At 41.8% G+C, this 21577-nt stretch overlaps 1 long non-coding RNA gene across 2 annotated transcripts in view; it reads right to left on the reverse strand.

The window, feature by feature from the left end:
* Positions 1–318: 318 nt before the first annotated feature.
* Positions 319–21577, reverse strand: part of LOC140193049 (uncharacterized) — a 30027-nt gene continuing 8768 nt past the window's right edge. Inside the window, exons 1-8 of one of the 2 annotated variants that reach the window (XR_011884580.1) lie at positions 15146–15203; positions 14328–14417; positions 13953–14110; positions 12586–12716; positions 10355–10510; positions 3049–3163; positions 667–756; positions 319–446 (exon numbers count right to left, since the gene is read on the reverse strand). This is a non-coding gene — a long non-coding RNA (uncharacterized lncRNA). Of the gene's footprint in view, positions 447–666; positions 757–3048; positions 3164–10354; positions 10511–12585; positions 12717–13952; positions 14111–14327; positions 14418–15145; positions 15204–21577 lie in introns of those variants that run through there. The other variant, XR_011884581.1, reaches the window with a different exon arrangement.

Below are 21577 nucleotides of genomic sequence, written 5' to 3' on the forward strand. Positions count from 1 at the left end.
AAACAGAAACAAAAAGAATAAAGGTAGATCAAGTCCTTTGAATAATCATATACTTAATTTCCTCAAACACCAGGAAATCTGCACATGCTGGAATTTCAAGCAACACACATAAACGTTCACCAGCAAACTTTATATGTTACTTAATTTCCTCAACAATTTTCCAAGTTAAACAATGAATATTGTGGAGAGCAAATTGATTTTGGAGTAGTATATACATACAACTTTCTTATTGCCCTCATCAAAGACTGGCAGGGCAGTCAAGGTAAGAAGGTACGACGATAATCTTACCCTTAGCTCTTTAATGAGACTGGCCTCCTCTGCCTTCAATCTCTCCTTCCGAAGCTTCTGCTCTTTCTTCAATTTGTTTACAACAGATTTATGTTTCCTCAGATCATCTTTCAGTGCATGAATCCTGCCCTCAATATCACTCTGCTCAGATACTTTCTCTGTTAGGGATGCAATGAAATCAATGTTATAATAGGTAGTAGCTTCCAATTCAACCAATTATTTATCACTCAAAATACATATCTCAGCAGGGTGAAATCAACTAACAATTTTACTTAGTTTCTATCCATTTATTGCTACTTGAAGCTTAAATTTCCAATTAAAATCCACCTGCTTCAATGCAGTAATAGCTGCAAGAATTAAATGGAAACTCTCACATACCATTTTGTTTTGTTTATCACACATGTCCTGAGATCCCCAGTGGCAGGAAATGCATTTTGATTTTGACACTGTCCTCCTGGTACCATTCTCCTGTAAATATAATCAAAAGCTGTCACTGTACAGTGCAATCAGATCCATAACTCACTAAATGCACTCTTAAAGCTCAGAGTACTACTAACACACAGCTGAGCAAAGCAATAGACTCTTAAATGTCTTCTTAATTGGCCCAGTAAGCCGACAGATGAAGGGCAAACAGGGAAGGAAAGAAATACTGATATCCCCCAAAATACCAATTACGCACATAAAGCCCCAACCTCGTCGGACACTGACCGGCCAGAGTCACGGCCTCGTTGGAGACGTGGCTCACACTCTCAACAGCAAATACAGTTGTGGACTCATTGAGATCATAAGCAGGGAAACATCAGGAAACAATTTAAATATAAAATCAGATTTTAAAAAAATGGAAGCTAATGGTGAGCATTGCATCAATAGGCAGAGAAACACTTGCTGCAAAATAGATTACATGCAACATTTCACTAACCAAAGCTAGAACTCACTGACCACTGCTTTTAAACCTTTTCCTTTGTGTGGTACAAATCTTGCCAGTGTAGTTTTCACGTTGATTTCCAGAGTTCAATTTGATTTGGGCTATTTAATCCCACACCCTGTCAAATACAGCCTCATTAAAGGCAGTCACTCAAATCACCTGTAAATACTGCACTAACTCTGACCATGGAAAGTCAAAATGGGCATGGGGGAACAGATTACTGAAGAGCAAATGCCCCTTAAGAGCACTGTTGGTGACACCTCCCATTACTTTTATGATTGGACAGTAATTAGCCAGATCGGATATACTCTGTTTTTGGTGGATAGAATGTAACTAGGGACATGTAGTTGCCACTGACAGACCTGTACTGGATACGCTTGGCATGCTAGGCATTTAGTTCTGAAGTGCAACTTTAAGCACGGCACATCGGAGGTTACCCATTTTCATTATTATTGCTGTTCCTGCTACTTGCTCATTCTTTGATTTGGCTGAAAACTACCATTATAACAGTGAGGACTTTGGGAGGAAGCACAGATGCATCATTCACTCAGTTCTTCCAGTTGAATATAGTTTCACAAAGTTCATTCCAGGCTCTGGTTTAATTGAAGGTGGGGATCTTTACTGGAAAAGTGTCCTCATGTTAGCTAACCTATCACCATCACGACTGTGTGAACCAGGGTGGCAGAACTTTGATCAGATCCATTGGTTGGGGAACTGCTGAACTCTTCATTGAAGATGAGAAAATCTGCAGATGTAGGAAATCCAAAGTAATACCCAGAAAATGCTGAAGGAACTCAGCAGGCCAAGCAACAGCTACGGAAAAGAGTTAACAGTCGTGGAACAGTCCATGTTTCGAACCTAAACAGGCATCACTCCACAACTCTTCCTACGCTACAAAGATAACTGCATTGGTCCTGCTTCCAGCACCCATGCTGAGCTCATCAATTTCCTCAACTTTCTCCAATTTCCACACTGCCCTCAACTGGCCCATTTCTGACACCTCTCTCCCCTTTCTCGATCTCTGTCTCCATCTTTGGAGACAGTTTATCTACTGATACTCTTTACAAACCCACTGACTCTCACAGCTCTCTGGAAAAGTCATCTTCCCACCCTATCACTTGCAAAATTGCCATTCTCTAGCCTCAGTCCTCCATCTCCACTGCATCTGCTCCCAGAATGAAGCTTTTCATTCCAGAACAACTGAGATATCCTCCTTCTTCAAAAAAAAGGGTTTCCTTTCCTCCACTATCAACACAGCCCTCAACCACATTGCACAAATCACCCTCAACCCTTCCACCTGCTGCCACACGAGGGATAGGGTTTCTCTTGTCCTCACCTATCACCACACAAGCCTCTGCATCCCGCACGTAACTCTCTGCAACTTCTGCTATCTCCAAAGGGAGCCCACCACCAAGCACATCTTTCCGTAGGAATCACTCCCTACACGACTCCCTTGTCCACTCATCCCTCCCCACTGATCTCCCTCCTGGCGCTTATCCTTGCAAGCGGAACAAGGGCCACACCTGCCCCTACACCTCCTTCCTCACTACCATTCAGGGCCTCAAACAGCCCTTCCATGCCAGGAGACACTTCACCCGTGAGTCTGTTGGGATCACCTATTGTATCTGGTGCAAAATGCCAGGTTGTACAGCTGGATCAAAGGCTCGTCTCCACTAGGAAAGTTACAGGCACAGATTGCAGTGTCATTGCCCAGAACAAGAGTCTATTAGTAAAGTAATTGATAGTTGTTTCTGCTGCCAGAAAGTTGTCACGGTGCTTCACCAACAACATCTTAAACCGGATGGAAAAGACAAGAATGAGAATTCCCAACCAACCTTTAACTTTGTTGGCCCCAGCTGCTCGCACTTCAGCCTCCCAATCTTTCAACAGGTTTTGGAAAGCAGGAACCAGATCATTTTCCGCAATTTCAGGACCCACGGTTTTCTGAAGCTTTAAAGGCAAGAGAAAGTAAATGAGTAACAAAGATAGAGCGGGTTTCAATAGCAGCAATCTGTGCATTAACACGTGAACAGAGGAATCACAAAGACAACACCATCTTTCTTTTCCACACTCGTCTCGCTGCTGCCATCAGGTAGAAGGTGCAGGAGCCTCAGGACCCTCACCACCAGGTTCAAGAACAGTTACTACCTCTCAATCATCAGGTAGAAGGTGCAGGAGCCTCAGGACCCATACCACCAGGTTCAAGAACAGTTACTAACCCTCAACCATCAGGTTCTTGAACAACAGGGGATAAGTACACTCATTCGATTGAGATGTTCCCACAACCAATGATCTTACTTTAATTACTCTTTATCTTGTTATTTCATACTCTTGTTATTTATTGCTATTTATTTATATTTGCATTTGTACTTTATCTTTTATTGATCCTGTTCAGTTACTATTCTATAGAAATTGCTGAGTATGCCCACAGGAAAATGAATCTCAGGGTTGTGTGTGGTAACCTCACTGTTACGAAAGACCTAGATTAGTACCCTGTTTTCGCTTTCAGAAGGCGTTTTCACTGTTAAGAAAAAAAAATCAGCGGGCGATAAAAGGCAGCAGTCGATAAAAGGCAGCACACGATCTGAGTAGCTGCTCTCCCCCGGATTCGGAATGGCATTGCTTAAACACGAGCCTGTGAGCAGCCATTTGCAAGATGAGTTCTAAGGTATCGGAAAAGCCTGAAAGAGCTCGTAAGGGTGTTACACTTAGTGTAAAACTAGACATAATTAAGCGTTTCGATGGTGGTGAACGAAGTAAGAACAACGTGAGTTTGGCTTGTGGAAGCTGACGGACATGATGTTGAAGAGGTTTTGGCATCCCATGACCAAGAACTGACAGATGAAGACCTGATGCAATTGGAAGAGAAAAGGATAACAATGGAAACCGAATGAGTAATGATAAAGTACGACTTTAATTTTGAAAGGGTACGTCGGTTTAGGAGATATTTGCAGGATGGTTTGAGTCCTTACAAAGAACTGTGTGATAGAAAAGTGCGCAGGGCTCAGCAGTCAAGCAAGCCTTCCACATCAGCCACAGCAGACGACGAACCTCGACCTTCGACACCGAGGCGGGCAGAGGTAGAAGATGAGCTGCCCGCTCTAATGGAAACAGACGATGATGAGATGACACCCCAGTATCCCACCACCCCAACCCCCAGGCCACGGACAGATATCGATTTGTGGAGAATGCAACGGTAGCCGGGAGGCACACAGCACATCTTTAAGAAAGAAGCCGAAATAAACAAGCTAATTAATTAGGTGCCAGCAACACGTAATTGCCGGCCCAGATCAGAGATGACGCAATCGGAAATCGGCACTGATCTGGGCCAACAGTTACATGTCGGGCGGCACCTAATTAATTAGCTTGTTTATTTCGGCTTTTTTCTTAAAGATGTGCTGTGTGCCTCCCGGCTACTGCTGCATTCCTGCCTGCTTCGCAGCAATGTATCGCTCTGCAGATTGGAGGGTGGGGGCCACTGCACCATCCAAACTCTGACTCAACCTAACACACCATCATCAGTGTGCTCGGCGCTGCCTTCCCGATTCTGGTAAGTAATACTACACTGTACATACATTATTTCTCCTTTGTATCGGCTGTGTATTTTTATGTGTTATTTGGTATGATTTGGCAGCTTCATAGCTTAAAGGTTAGTGGAGAGAGTGTTTTTGCCAACAGCACTTGCGTGAGATTTCCTGCCGATGGCGCTTGCGTGAGATTTTTGCTACGGAGAACACTGCCGGCAATGATTGTGGAAAGGTATTTCTACTTTATATAGGCTGTGTGTTTATCATATCATTCCTGTTTTTACTATATGTTACTGTTATTTTAGGTTTTATGTGTTATTTGGCATAATTTGGTGGCTATTTTTGGGTTAGCAAACGCTCACAAAATTTTCCCAAATAAATAAATGGTAATTGTTTCTTCGCTTTACTACATTTCGGCTTACGAACCGTTTCATAGGAACGCTCTACCTTCGAATGGCGGGGGAAACCTGTATGTACTCTGAAAATAGCAACTTCAAAATTGAAAATCTGAACTGTACTTTAGCTACGGACTTCACTGCAAGATTAGTTTATATGTGGTCTTGAGCATAGAAAGTGCCTTTTGTTATGGTTTGTCATTAGCAATGATAGCAGAACATTATAAATACAATAAACTCTGTACCAGTATAATGCAATTGTTTTCCAATAATGGGTTGGTGCCAATTTCACAAGTGCTCTGGCAACCCTTATCTTGTTCTGGCATATTCCCCCTTCCTTTCCAGTCCTGATGAAAGGTCTTGGCCCAAAATGTGACTGTTTATTCACTTCAATAGATGCTGTCTGACCTGCTGAGTTCCTCCTGCATTTTGTGTGAACCCTTTCCCATGAACTTTCCTTCAACTATCACTTTCTAGAATATTCCCCTTCTCCTCTTCCCACCCCCCACCGACGTTCTTGTTCTGGCATCTTCCCCCTTCCTTTCCAGTCCTGATGAAGGGTCTCGGCCCACAACGTCGACTGTTTATTCACTTCCTTAGATGCAGCCTGACCTGCTGAGTTCCTGCAGCATTTTTGTGTGTTACCTTACATAGAGCTTATTTTTGAACACGGGTTAGTTATCTTATAAAGACAAACAATATAAAGTCTTTGCCTGTTCCAAGGGTAACAATCCTAAGCTGACAAAATGGCTGTGTTTTCTGTGTCCTTTTGAACACCGGTCCATCTGTAATTTGCTTTAATTTTCGATCAGGTTTACAGTTTTGAATTATGTAATTTTATCATGGGTGGCGGGGTGGAAATACATCTCTACCAAGAGAGGTGTAAGGCGTTCCTTCCCTCCGCTAGCCTGCAGGTCACCCTTGGGCAAGGTGTAGCACCTGCTTAGCCAACCCCACCCCCCCACCTGCAATCAGGGTCACGTGAAGCCATGGGGTAAGAGGAAAGAAACCCAGAGAAATGTTGCCGTTGTGTTCAGATGTTTATCAATGATTGGATACCTCATGCTCTGGTAAAGAAATAAATGAGAGGGGAGAAAAAGGGAATGGTTAGATAAATGATGTCCATTTAGAAGTAGTATTCTTTAGTGTTACCCAGGTAAAACATAGTCACAGTCATAGTCATACTTAATTGATCCCAGGGGAAATTGGTTTTCATTACAGTTGCACCATAAATAATAAATAGTAATAGAACCATAAATAGTTAAATAGTAATATGTAAATTATGCCAGTAAATTATGAAATAAGTCCAGGACAAGCCTACTGGTTCAGGGTGTCTGACCCAAGGGAGGAGTTGTAAAGTTTGATGGCCACAGGCAGGAATGACTTCCTATGATGTTCTGTGCTGCATCTTGGTGGAATGAGTTTCTGGCTGAATGTACTCCTGTGCCCACCCAGTACATTATGTAGTGGATGGCAGACATTGACCAAGATGGCATGCAACTTAGACAGCATCCTCTTTTCAGACACCACCGTGAGAGAGTCCAGTTCCATCCCCACAACACCACTGGCCTTACGAATGAGTTTGTTGATTCTGTTGGTGTCTACAGCTGTAATGATCTATCCTTGATAATATATCCACAGATAAACCAGCTGCTTCAGTACAGATTTTACACTCATAGAGAACAGAAAGATTTAATCTCAATGCCTTGGGGTGGGACCGGAATTTTCTGGCCTTAAGAGACGGAATTTTAAATTTTTAAAGAAAGGCAAAGTTGAGAAAATATTGTCGTTGATGGCTCTGAATTCGAAAGTATGGTACACAGACAACAACGTGGGCAATTGTAATCAGCCAGTTTCTCAGGTCAAAAAAACAACTAAATAATGTTATTTAATCATTAAACAATGTTTCTTGATTGTTAAATAATATTAACCTGATTGTTATTGTTTGCAATTAACCTATGTAGGCAATGTGCCTTACCTTGAAGATTTGGATTACACTGCGGTGAGAAAAGCACGTTGATTTCAATAGATCCGAGTGTTTTCCCAGGCTGGGAAAGTCTAAGACTAAAGGGCATAGATTTAATTGGAGACACAGAACGCAACAAGCTGTTCCGGCCCTTCAAACTGCACCGCCAGTAAGCCACCAACTTGTGCAACAATCTACAATGACCCTTTAACATACTAACCGGAATGCTTTTGGACTGTGTGAGGAAACCGGAGCACCAGGAGGAAGCCTGAGGCAACAAGTTTTATACTGAGAACAAAGACCATCTGGTTCAAAAACTATAAACACACAGGAGATTCTGCAGATGCTGGAAACCCAGCACAAAATACTGGAGGAACTCAGCAGGCCAGGCAGCATCTATGGAAATGAAATAAACAGTCGATCTTTCAGGCCGAGACTGCTCTTAAGGGCTATAAATCTGCCGATGACACAACTATTGTTGGCAGAATTTCAGATGGTGACAAGGAGCCGAAGAGGAGTGAGATAGATCAGCTGGTTGAGTGGTGTGGCAACAATCTGGCACTTGTCAGTCAGACCAAGGAACTGATTGTGGACCACAGGAAGGTGAAGTTGAATCACCACCTCCCTACACCATACCTGGTCTGTGTGAAGTCAGCAGTGGGAAGGAACCAGCAAGGTCCAGTCCATCAAAAGCTTTAAGCAGCATTTAATTAATGCACTACATCACAAAATTTACCACAATGACAGTAAAACCAAGGAACTGATTGCGGACGTCAGGAAAGGGAAGTCAAGGGAACATACATCAGTCCCAATCAAGGGGACTGTGGAAAGGGTGAGTAGTTTCAAGTTCCTGAGTGTCAAAGTCTCTGAGGATCGTCCTGGGCCCAACATATCAATGCAATTACAAAAAAAAACGCACAGAAGTGGCTACATTTCATTCAGAGTTTGAGGAGAATTGGCAGGTCATCAAAGACACTCTCAAGTTTCTAGAGGTGTACCACGGAGAATGTTCTAACTGGTTGCATTGCTGTCTGGTATGGAGGGAACACGACACAGGATCAGAAAAGGCTGCAAGTCGTTATAAAATCAGCCAGTTCCATCACAGGCATTAGCCTGTCTGGCATCCAGACGCTTTCAAAAGGCAATGCATCAAAAAGGGGGCATCTATTAAGGGCCCCATCACCCAAGATATGCCCTCTTCTCTTTGCTACCATCAAGGTGGGGGTACAGGTGGCACACTCAATATTTCAGGAACAGCTTCTTCTCCTCTGCCATCAGATTTCCGAATGCACAATCAACCCATGGACACTACCTCAGTAATTTTTAAATATCTACACATTTAATATATATAGTAATATTTTAAAATTATATACTGCTTTGTACTGCTGGCATAAAACAACCAAATTTCACAACGTATGCCAGTGATATTAAACCTGATACTGGGATGAGGTGAAAGTAAGGAAATAGCACCCTTCGTGGAGGAGATAGATGAAAGAGTTGGAGAGTTTGCAGAAGATCTCAATGAGAGGCTGTTGGAGATTCAGAAAAGGAAGCGAAGTGTCAGAATAAATTTGTAAATCCAGGTAACTCTGCGGCAAGATAAAAGTTGGTGACAAAGGTGATGAAAATGTTGGGCTCCACACGAGAGTATGAAGCAGCCCTGATATTATTGATGCCAGGGAGAGGAAGGCGAAGGTGTGTACAGGGATATGTTTGGACAACCAAAAGATAGCTGCAGTGAAAGCCCATGTGACTGTATCCTTTTAGTCCCATTACTCCTCAGGCTTTTTTGAAAATTTGTTTAAGCTTACTACTCGCTTTTCGACCTTTCGGCTCATTTTTAAACAGAACTGAAGTTCCTCTTAACTTCCTCCAGTCAAAAGTAAAAAATATCAGTGTCATCAACCTGTGCACGTGCTGAATCCCCAGATCCCTGGCACTAGGCCAACAAGTTTGTTCTAAACCCTTGTCACAGGATTATCCTTCAGATACACTGAAAAAGATCTGAGCTCAATTCAGACCAACTTTGTTCTATTTCACATCCATGTTTAAAAACAAGATAATTAAATGAATCTGGAAAAAAAAATCTCAGCACCTTTTGGCATGTCAGTCAAATAGCTTTTATATTAAAAATACACAGGTGCTTGACTTAATGATTTTTTTAAAACTATATTAGAGGAACTAAAACAACAGGAATTCTGCAGATGCTGGAAATCAAAGCAACACACATCAAAGTTGCTGGTGAACGCAGCAGGCCAGGCAGCATCTCTAGGAGGAGATGCAGTCGACGTTTCAGGCCGAAACCTTTAGTCAGGGCTAACTGAAGGAAGAGTGAGTAAGGGATTTGAAAGTTGGAGGGGGAGGGGGAGATCCAAAATGATAGGAGAAGACAAGAGCGGGAGGGATGGAGCCAAGAACTGGACAGGTGATAGGCAAAAGGGATATGAGAGGATCATGGGACAGGAGGTCCGGGAAGAAAGACAAGGGGGGGGACCCAGAGGATGGGCAAGGGGTATATTCAGAGGGACAGAGGGAGAAAAAGGAGAGTGAGAGAAAGAATGTATGTATAAAAATAAGTAACAGATGGGGTATGAGGGGGAGGTGGGGCATTAGCGGAAGTTAGAGAAGTCGATGTTCACGCCATCAGGTTGGAGGCTACTCAGACGGAATATAAGGTGTTGTTCCTCCAACCTGAGTGTGGCTTCATCTTTACAGTAGAGGAGGCCATGGATAGACATGTCAGAATGGGAATGGGATGTGGAATTAAAATGTGTGGCCACCCTCTGAATATACCCCTTGCCCATCCTCTGGGACCCCGCCCCCCCGCTGGCTTGTCTTTCTTCCCGGACCTCCTGTCCCATGATCCTCTCGTATTACCTTTCGTCTAACACCTGTCCAGCTCTTGGCTCCATCCCTTCCCCCTCCTGTCTTCTCCTATCATTTTGGATCTCCCACTCCCCCTCTAAATTTCAAATCCCTTACTCACTCTTCCTTCAGCTAGTCCTGACGAAGGGTCTTGGCCTGAAACGCCGACTGCACCTCTTCCTGGAGATGCTGCCTGGCCTGCTGCGTTCACCAGCAACTTTGATGTGTGTTGCTGTTATTAGAGGAACTAATTGTGTTTTCATGGCTTTTGACAGAATCAGAAGGGATTCGAGCTGGAACAGAAAACCTAAAGACTAGTTTTAAAACATAAATGCACCATATCATCATACCAAAGAGATGCACTTTGTGCTGTAGCAATAACACGTACTTCAGAAAATTTGTCTGCCACCATATAGCAAACACGCCAGGATTTACAATCCACTGCCTGCCGGAGGGTCGGCATCACCAACGCTTCCAGGTCTTCCTGGGGCAGCAGCTGGGCTGTGCTCACACAACCCTCAACTGCCAACAGCCTCACCGAATCCTGTGAAAAAGATGTTCAAACCGGGTTTGAGCTGGTTCTTCATTAAAAAACAAAATTAATTTACTGAAGTTAACATTAGGAAGAACTAATCTCATCAAAAAAATCATAAAAATAAATACTGACAATATAACAATTGTTTCCCAGATGATATCCATTCAGATCACCTAGAAAGTAGCAACAGGTTTCATTACTTTGCAATGTGTGCTGGAATCTTCCCAGGATACAAGTACTGGAATGGAGATACTGAACTTGTAAGTTATAACTGCTGAAAAGGCATGTTTAATTGGGGCCCATGCAACTGTCCGAGGCTACACCTTTAGTTTGGAGAAAGTGGGAGAAACCTAAGTCAAACTTGAGAGTAAGAACTAGTTCTACCAGGTGAGGAAAGATGGTGATGAAGGGGAACTGATAAGGTCTGTTGTCTAGAAAGAAGCAGAACTTTAAGGACTTCCTGGAAGGGGATGAAAACGTATAAACACTAAATCCACAGTGAAAATAAAGTGATCTGGGCCAGGCAACTGTAAGTGACTGAAGTGATGGAGAGATGACAGACCAGATAATGTTCTAAGTGTCGGTTGCCAGAAAAACATTGGCAAGAACTCGAGGAAGAATACTTCCTACTTCTTTTTAAAATTAGGACAACATTATTTGTTACATTGATAAAACCAGACAGGCTTCCGAATACCATTGCATCTCTATTGGTAGAGTAATCCTTCAATACCGAACCATGTGAATAGCCTGGATTGTGGGACTCCAGGTCGGTCTTACAAGAGATATTGTTAAGCCTGGAAAACTGTAGCTATGGAGGAAAGATTAGATAAGTTTGGGTTGTTTTCTAGTCTTGAGATGTATACAGTTGGGAGGATTAAATGGCAGAAATGAGAAGGACTTATTTCCTGAACGGGGGATTAAAAAAAAACTGAAGTCCATAGTAACTGCTGGTAGTATTAAAAGTATTTTCACTCAGAGGATGGTAGAGGGATCTGAAATACTTCCAAGGTATAAATTCCCCTCATATTTAAAAAGTAAATGAATATCTGAAGAGCTGCGATCAACTGGGCTACAGAGCCTGAGGTAGGACGTGGAATTAGAATGGGTAGGTCTTTTCTCGACCATCACAGATATAGTTCCCATCATATTTATTCTTATGGTTCTATGAGCTTTGCTTAGGAAATAGGCAGGTAAGTTTTATTTTTTATTTTTAGAAACACAATTTAGTTGTTCAACTAATTTTTAAAAGTATTTATACTTCTAAACTTTCAACTTAAAAGACTTCCTTTTATCAATTTTTTTGGAATGTGTCATCTCAGGTGTTTACAGAGAGAACATTTTGAGATGCAGATGTACCCTTTTTAACAATGCAACTCAATGACACATTAGATCCTTCACCCTTTCCAGCTCTTTGCAGATTCAGTCCTGAAAACAAAAAGCAGAAAACTAATTTTGAGCTTAAGAGCTTGGCAGATAAATATCATATTGTCTTTGGAATTTTGCAGAGCAGAGGATCGCAGATCGACATTGTAGACTGCTTTTCTTTTCACAAATTCTGCCTGATTCCGTGCACGTTACAGTAAGCTACTCACAACATTTCTGAGGCAAATCCCAGAGTCTCAACAGCACAGCAAATTTTACAGATTATCATTAAACTGCAGAATTGAATGAATTATGTCACTGGATGGAACAATCAACTATTGAAAGAAAACCTGCTAGAAATTTAGGTAAACTTTTTGAAAACAGAAATCAAAATATCACAGATGCTGGAAATGTAAAGAGAATGACAGAAATATTCAGCAGGTGAAGCAGTGTCTAAAGAGAGAGAAACAGAATTGCTGAAATAATATTTCAAAAGTCACTGTCATTGTTTCATGCTCCACCTCCTCAGTAGAAAATACTGTACTACTCTTTAAAGAAGTCTGCTAAATAAATGAACAACAGTCACGTGCAACCTAATTTTAAAAAAAGTACTTTCAATAGGGGAGAAGGCATCCCATTATGTTTAACTTATAAAACAGTGATACTACCAATATTCTGAGAAGTCTTTTTCCAACTAAGGCTGTATTGCCCAGTGACATTACCTTTGTAGAGAAAGTGGTTCAGCCTTGGGCTTCTCAGTAGCAATGGAGGAAGGGGTTTTGATTTGTGGTTTGGTGGAACTGGACACTTTGCTTAGTTTTGCTTGAGTCCTTTTAATCGATTCATCACAAGACTGGTAATACAAGAGAAAGAAAACGGTGAAATGTTCAAAGGTTCATTATATTGTCAAAGTAGGCACGTACAACTCTGATACTTGTCTTCTCCAGATAGTCCTGAAATACAGAAAGACCATGAGAGTTGATGAAAGAAAAGACACCAACTCTCCCCCACCATCAGTACGAAAAAGATAAGAAACAGTAACAATCCCCGACTCCCTGACTCACATAAAAAAAACAGCAACAATAACAATCTGCAATCCCCTGACTCACAGAGAAAAACAGCGACAATAACAATCCCTGACCTGCTCACTTGCAGAAAAATCGGGGACAATAGCATTAAATCCACACTGCTCCCCCACAGGAAAAAAAATTACAATAACAATCCCCGACCCCCTCACCTGCAAAACAGACCAATGACAGTAACATCAAAACCCCCAACCCCCACCTTACACACAAAATATTTACAGCTCACCCACCCACCAACCAGCCACAATTAACAAAACACCAAAAACCTGAAGGAAACCAATATGAAGTACAGTCCAAAATTCACATATGTCTCAGAATATTGGAAACAGTTTCCATCGGCATACGAAGGCAGTGTCTGCAAACTCAACAAATCAGCAAAAGCATTTTCAACTTAATAAATCCAATTTTAGTTGGTAAATTAATCAAGGCTGACAACTAAAAATATTCAGAGGATGGCAAATCAATTTGGCTAAATGCTGTAAAAAATAAATTGTAAAGACTGCAACAATCCAGATTTCTCCAAACTTTCAGAAAGCGTTGCCTCCTGCTGCTTTAACATAGCAGATACAAAGCAGGAGAATAGCAGCGATTGGGGAGAGACAACCGAACGCACTATTGAATGCTGCATACTTTTCAAAGACTTTCGAAAGTCAGAAGCAATATAGCAATGCAAAGAGCCCTAAGAATGAGTTGAGGGTGATATAAAGGATTTTCCAGCAATGGACCAGAAACAAAAAGAATAAAGGCAGATCAAGTCCTTTGAATAATCATATACTTAATTTCCTCAAACACCAGGAAATCTGCAGGTGCTGGAATTTCAAGCAACACACATAAACGTTCACCAGCAACCTTTATGTGTTACTTAATTTCCTCAACAATTTTCCAAATTAAACAATTGTGGAGAGCAAATTGAGTTTGGAGTAGTATATACATACAACTTTCTTATTGCCCTAATCAAAGACTGGTAGGACAGTCAAGGTAAGAAGGTACGACGATAATCTTACCCTTAGCTCTTTAATGAGACTGGTCTCCTGTGCCTTCAATCCCTCCTTCCGAAGCTTCTGCTCTTTCTTCAATTTCTTTACAAAAGATTTATGTTTCCTCAGATCATCTTTCAGCGCATGAATCCTGCCCTCAATATGACTCTGCTCAGATACTTTCTCTGTTAGGGATGCAATCAAATCAAAGTTATAATAGGTAGTAGCTTCCAATTCAACCAATTATTTATCATTCAAAATACATACCTCAGCAGGGTCAAATCAACTACAATTTTACTTAGTTTCTATTCATTTATTGCTACTTGAAGCTTAAATTTCCAATTAAAATCCACCTGCTTCAATGCAGTAATAGCTGCAAGAATCAAATGGACTCTCACATACCATTTTGTTTTGTTTATCACACATGTCCTGAGATCCCCAGTGGCAGGAAATGCATTTTGATTTTGACACTGTCCTCCTGGTACCATTCTCCTGTAATTATAATCAAAAGCTGTCATTGTACAGTGCAATCAGATCCATAACTCACTAAATGCACTCTTAAAGCTCAGAATACTACAAACACACAGCTGAGCAAAGCAATAGACTCTTAAATGCCTTCTTAATTGGCCCAGTAAGCCAACAGATGAAGGGCAAACAGGGAAGGAAAGAAATACTGATATCCCCCAAAATACCAATTACGCACATAAAGCCCCAACCTCGTCGGACACCGACCGGCCAGAGTCACGGCCTCGTTGGAGACGTGGCTCACACTCTCAACAGCAAATACAGTTGTGGACTCATTGAGATCATAAGCAGGGAAACATCAGGAAACAATTTAAATATAAAATCAGATTTTTAAAAAAATCGAAGCTAATGGTGAGCATTGCATCAATAGGCAGAGAAACACTTGCTGCAAAATAGAGTACATGCAGCAGTTCACTAACCAAAGTTAGAACTAATAATACACTAATCTTGCTCAAAATGTTGAAAAGAATGTTTCATCTTCAACTTTATGATTTTTGGAGATCAGTTCATCTTCTACTCACTTAACTATTCACAGTAACAGAAATTTTGACCAGGGGTGCCCAAACGTTTTCCTGCCACTGTATGTCAATTTAGGCAGCTGCAAGTACCATGATGTCTACTTCTGCATAGACTGCAAGTCAACGTTATTTTTTTTTCAATAATATTACTGGTATTGTGAAAATGGTATTCTTCACCATCCACTTCAAGGTTCGACATGTGTGTTTAGAGATGCTCTTCTGCACACCACTGTTGTAACGTGAGGTGATTTGAGTTACTGTCACCTTCCTGTCAGCTTGAACCAGTCAGTTGTCGTTTTGGGCCAAGATGCTTCATCAGGACTAGAAAAAAAAAGATGAGATCAGAGTAAGAAGGCGGGGGAAGACGTACAAGGTTGTGGGTGAGAGGAGAAACCAGGAGATGGGGAGTGGTGAGGTAAAGAGCTGAGAAATTGGTGAAAGAGATAAAGGGCTGGAGAAGGGGGAATCTGATAGGAGAGGACAGAAGGCCATGGAAGAAAGGGAAGGGGGAAGAGCACCAGAGGGAGGTGATGGGCAGGGAAGGAGAAAAGGTGAGGGAGCAAAATGGGAATGGGGAATGGTGAAGTGGGGGGGGGGGTTTTTACCGGAAGCAGGAGAAATTGATGTTGATGCCATCAGGTTAGAGGCTACCCAGACGGAATAAGGAGTTGTTCTTCCAACCAGAGAGTGGCCTCATCGCGGCAGTAGAGGAGGCCATGGACCAACATGTTGGAATGGGAATGGGAAATAGAATTAAAATTGGTGGCCACCAGGAGAAGTGCCACACCTGCCCCTGGATCTCCTCCCTCACTACCATTCGGGGCACAAACAGTCCTTCCAGGTGAGGCAACATTTCACCTGTAAGACCTGGCCCAGATTGGGAGACCACTTTGACGAGCGCCTACAGTCCATCCAGCAGAGGACAACAGGACCTCTTGGTGGCCACCAATTGACCTGGTTGAGGAAGTGGAGGGATAGGTTAGTAAATTTGCAGATGACACAATGATTGGCGGGGTTGTGGATAGTGTGGATAGCGGAACATTGACAGGATGCAAAATTGGGCTGAGAAGTGACAGATGAAGTTCAACGCAGATAAGTGAGAGGTGGTTCATTTTGGTCGGTCAAATATGATGACAGAATATAGTATGAATGGTAAGGCTCTTAGCAATATGGTGACCTTTTATCCAATATTTTCATTTAATTATTTATTACTCTTTCAGTCTTTTTTCAAAGTTTTAGATTTGATCAGAAAGTCTTTCTTTCTTTCTTTTTTGATTGTATCCTCAAAATGGAATGCCCAGTCCTTTTTTTTTTGTTTTGTTTTTTAGTGTAGTGGGTTTTTTTTCCTTTTCATTTAAAACCCAATGATTTTCCCTTTCTCTTCATAAACTGCAAAGAGAATTGTTATTTTCATTTTTTTATTATATATTTTATACTAGTTTAACAATATCTATGATTTTGACAATGTCTATCTTAATCTTGGATTATATTGTTACTGATATATATATTTGAATTAATTCTCTTCTTGATTGTATTTATGCTTTTTTTAAATCAATGAAAAGATTAATGAAGAAAAAGACTCTTGGCAGTGTGGGGGATGAGAGAGATCTTGGGGTCCGAGTCCATAGGACGCTCAAAGCTGCTGCGCAGGTTGGCTCTGTGGTTAAGAAAGCATACAGTGTATTGACCTTCATCAACTGTGGGATTGAGTTTCGAGCCCGGGGGGGTAATGTTGCAGCTATATCGGACCCTGGTCAGACCTCACTTGGAGTACTCTGCTCAGTTCTGGTCGCCTCACTATAGGAAGGATGTGGAAACCATAGAAAGGGTGCAGAGGAGATCTACAAAGATGTTGCCTGGATTGGGGAGCATGCCTTATGAGAATAGGTTGAGTGAACTCGGCCTTTTCTTCCTGGAGCGACGGAGGATGAGAGGTGACCTGATAGAGGTGTATAAGATGGTGATTGATTGTTTGGATAGTCAGAAGCTTTTTCTCAGCTAACACGAGAAGGCACAGTTTTAAGGTGCTTGGAAGTAGGTACAGAGGAGATGTCAGGGGTAAGTTTTTTATGCAGAGAGTGGTGAGTGCGTCAAATGGGCTGCTGGCGATGGTGGTGGAGGTGTTCTAAGAGTAAACCTAAGAGTAAATTGCTAGGTTCTAAGAGTAAACCTAGCCATTATCGGCCTGTGAGTTTGACGTCACTGGTGGGTAAATTAATGGAAAGTATTCTTAGAGATGGTATATGTAATTATCTGGATAGACAGGGTCTGTTTAGGTACAGTCAACATGGATTTGTGCATGGAAGGTCATGTTTGGCAAATCTTATTGAATTTTTTGAAGAGGTTACCTGGAAAATTGACAAGGGTAAAGTGGCAGATGTTGTCTATATGGACTTCAGTAAGGCCTCTGACAAAGTTCCACACGGAAGGTTAGTTAGGAAGGTTCAATTGTTAGGTATTAATATTGAAGTAGTAAAATGGATTTAACAGTGGCTGGATGGGAGATGCCAGAGAGTAGTTGTGGATAACTGTTTGTCAGGTTGCAGGCCAGTGACTAATGGTGTGCCTCAGGAATCTGTACTGGGTCCAATGTTGTTTGTCATATACATTAATGATCTGGATGATGGAGTGGTAAATTGGATTAGTAAGCATGCAGATGATACTAAGATACGTAGCATTGTGGATAATGAAGTGGGTTTTCAAAGCTTGCAGAGAATTTGGGTCAGTTAGAAGAACGGGCTGAAAGATGGCAGATGGAGTTTAATGCTGATAACTGTGAGGTGCTACTTTTTGGTAGGACTAATCAAAATAGGACATACATGGTAAATGGTAGGGCATTGAGGAATGTAGTAGAACAGTGTGGTCTAGGAATAATAGTGCATAGTTCCCTGAAGGTGGAATCTCATGTGGATAGGATGGTGAAGAAAGCTTTTGGTGTGCTGGCCTTTATAAATCAGAGCATTGAGTATAGGAGTTGGGATGTAATGTTAAAATTGTACAAGGCATTGGTGAGGCCAAATTTGGAGTATTATGTACAGTTCTGATCACCGAATTATAGGAAGGATGTCAACAAAACAGAGAAAGTACAGAGGAGATTTACTACAGTGTTACCTGGGTTTCAGCACCTAAGTTACAGAGAAAGGTTGAACAAGTTAGGTCCTTAATGTTTGGAGCGTAGAAGGTTGTGGGGGGACTTGATAGAGGTATTTAAAATTATGAGGGGGATAGATAGGGTTGACATGGATAGGCTTTTTCTATTGAGAGAGGGGAGATTCAAACAAGAGGACATTAGAACAAGAGAGTTAAGGGGCAAAAGTTTAGGGGTAACAGAATGGGAACTTCTTTACTCAGGGAGTGGTAGCTGTGTGGAACGAGCTTCCAGTAGAAGTGGTAGAGGCAGGTACGATTTTGTCATGAAAAAAAAATTCATTAGGAAAATGGACAGGAAAGGAATGGAGGGTTATGGGCCAAGTACAGGTAGATGAGCCTAGGTGAGAGAAAGCGTTCGGCACGGACTAGAAGGGCCAAGATGGCCTGTTTCCATGCTGTAATTGTGATATGGTTATATGGAAAGCAGGAGATTGCAGCTGAGAGGAAAAATGGATCAGCCATGATGAAATGGCAGATCAGACTTGATGGGCCAAATGGCCTAATTCTGATCTGCATCTTATGGTCTTAACCACATTCTCTACTACCCCTTTATAATCCCTCCCCAATCCTATCGCCCTCTTTCTAATCCCACACCACTTCCCCACTACCCACAACACAATTGCGTCGTGTTCTGGTTGCTTCATGATTGGAAAGGTGCAGAGGAGGTTTGTAAACGTAACTTTGCTGGATCAAAGAACAACAGTACAAAAAAGATCGTTACTTATCTATCCACCCGTTTATTTCTTCGAGCTCAGCCGGCGAGTGAATTGGGACCCGACATCAGGGAGAGAACCTTTCTGATCTCCCCGGCAGTTCAACACATTCACTGCCTGATGTCAGAATTGTCAGAAGTTATAAGGCCACCGATACAAAAGAACAATCAATTTGATAATTATTCCAGCCAAGTCAATGGACTATTGATACAAAGAATAATCAGCTTGATAACCATTCCGGCCAAGTCAATGGACTACTGATACAAATGAACAATCAGCTTGATAATTATTCCGGCCAAGTCAATGGACTATTGATACAATGAACAATCAGCTTGATAATTATTCCGGCCAAGTCAATGGACTATTGATACCAATGAACAATCAGTTTGATAATTATTCCGGCCAAGTCAATGGACTATTGATACCAATGAACAATCAGTTTGATAATTATTCCGGCCAAGTCAATGGACTATTGATACAATGAACAATCAGTTTGATAATTATTCCGGCCAAGTCAATGGACTATTGATACAATGAACAATCAGTTTGATAATTATTCCGGCCAAGTCAATGGACTATTGATACAATGAACAATCAGTTTGATAATTATTCCGGCCAAGTCAATGGACTATTGATACCAATGAACAATCAGTTTGATAATTATTCCGGCCAAGTCAATGGACTATTGATACAATGAACAATCAGTTTGATAATTATTCCGGCCAAGTCAATGGACTATTGATACCAATGAACAATCAGTTTGATAATTATTCCGGCCAAGTCAATGGACTATTGATACAATGAACAATCAGTTTGATAATTATTCCGGCCAAGTCAATGGACTATTGATACAATGAACAATCAGTTTGATAATTATTCCGGCCAAGTCAATGGACTACTGATACAATGAACAATCAGTTTGATCGACACCCCAGCCACCTGAATTAAAGTAAGGAATGTCCTACCTGGTTTGCTGGAGCCACAACATAATTACAAAGATAAGTCAAATTTGTGTTTTAATTAAGAAAGCAATGTTCTGTCTAATTTCCATCAGGTACTGCTTTTTGTCAAAATCAAAAGGTGCGAAAAGCCCAGAGACATCTTATGTGGATCTGGACGAACCTTAACCCTTATCTTGCTCCAAAGAAAGCAGCTGTGAGACATTATTCAAACACACTGCAGTCACAGACATAGTCAGTACCGAGTCCATTGTTTACAGGGATCTGAGAATCCCCCATTCCTTTAAACTTTATCAGGTTTACCAGGATGCTCCCCAGATCAGAGAGCATGACTTTATGGGAATGGGTGAATGAGTTAGGGCTTTTCTCCTTGGAGCGAAGGAGGGTGAGAGGTGACTTGATGGAGGAGATGAAAAAGGCATAGATCAAATGGGCAGTCAGAGACTTTTTCCCAGGTTGGAAGTGGCTAATGGGGAAGGGGGGCATCATTTTAAAATAATTGGAGGGAAGTATAGGGGGGATGTCAGAGGTAAATTCTTCACACAGAGTAGTGAGTGTATGGAACACCCTGCCAGGGGTGGTGGTAGAGGCAGATACATTAGGGACATTAAAGATGGGCACATGGATGACAGAAGAATGGAGGGCTCTGTGGAAGGGAAAGGTTAAATTGACCTTAAAGTAGGTTAAAGATTAGCACCACATCGTGGGGTGAAGGGCCTGTACTGTGCTGTCAGGTTCTATGTTCTGTCCCTCCACAGCTATATATTCTTACCATCATTAAGGACCCCCACCACCCAGGACATGCCCTCTTCTCATTGCTACCATCAGGGAGGAGGTACAGGAGCCTGAAGACCCACAGTCAATGATTCAGGAACAGCTTCTTCCCCTCTGCCACCGGATTTCAGAATGGACATTGAACCCAAGAACACCACCTCACTGTTTCTTGCAGTCTTTTTGCACTACTCATTTAGTTTAATTTTTAGTATGTTTCCTATTGCAACTTACAGTGTTTTTATGTCGCAAGTTTCACAACAACTTTCCCAATATATGTCAATGATGTGAAACCTGATTCTGATCAAGTGTGGTGATTCATCACTGGTGATACGGAACAGAATCAGAATTTGGTTCATATCACTGGGGTACGTCGTGAAACTTGTTGTTACGTGGTAGCAGTACAATGTGATACATAATAAACAAAACTGTGAATTACTGTATATATATATATATATATATATAATAGTTAAATTAATTAAGTAGTGCAAAAAGAGGGGGAGAAAAGTAGTCAGCTCGTGTTCATGGTTTCATTGTCCATTCAGAAACCTGATGGCTGAGGGGAAGGAGCTGTTCCTGAGTTGTTGAGTTTGTGCCTTCAGGCTCCTGTACCTTCTCCCTGACGGTTGTAGTGAGAAGAGGGCATGCCCTGGGCGATGGGGGTCCTTGATGGTGGAGGCCGTCTTTTTGAGGCATCGCTCCTTGAAGATGCCCTGGATGCTGGGGAGGTTAGTGCTCATGATGGAGCTGACTGAGTTCACAACTTTCTGTAGCTCCTTTCGGTCCTGTGCAGTGCCCACCCCCACCACCATACCAGATGGTGATGCAGCCGATTAGAATGCTCTCCATGGTACATCTGTAGAGATTTGCAAGTGTGTTTTGCAGACATACTAAATCACCTCAGCTTCCTCATGATATATAGCCGATGTTGTGCCTTCTTTGTAACTGCATCGATATCCTCAGAGATGTTGACACCCAGGAACATGAAATTGCTCACTCTCTCCACTTCTGATCCC

This window comes from Mobula birostris, unplaced genomic scaffold (genome assembly GCF_030028105.1).
Source record: "Mobula birostris isolate sMobBir1 unplaced genomic scaffold, sMobBir1.hap1 scaffold_3632, whole genome shotgun sequence".
Taxonomy (NCBI): domain Eukaryota; kingdom Metazoa; phylum Chordata; class Chondrichthyes; order Myliobatiformes; family Myliobatidae; genus Mobula; species Mobula birostris.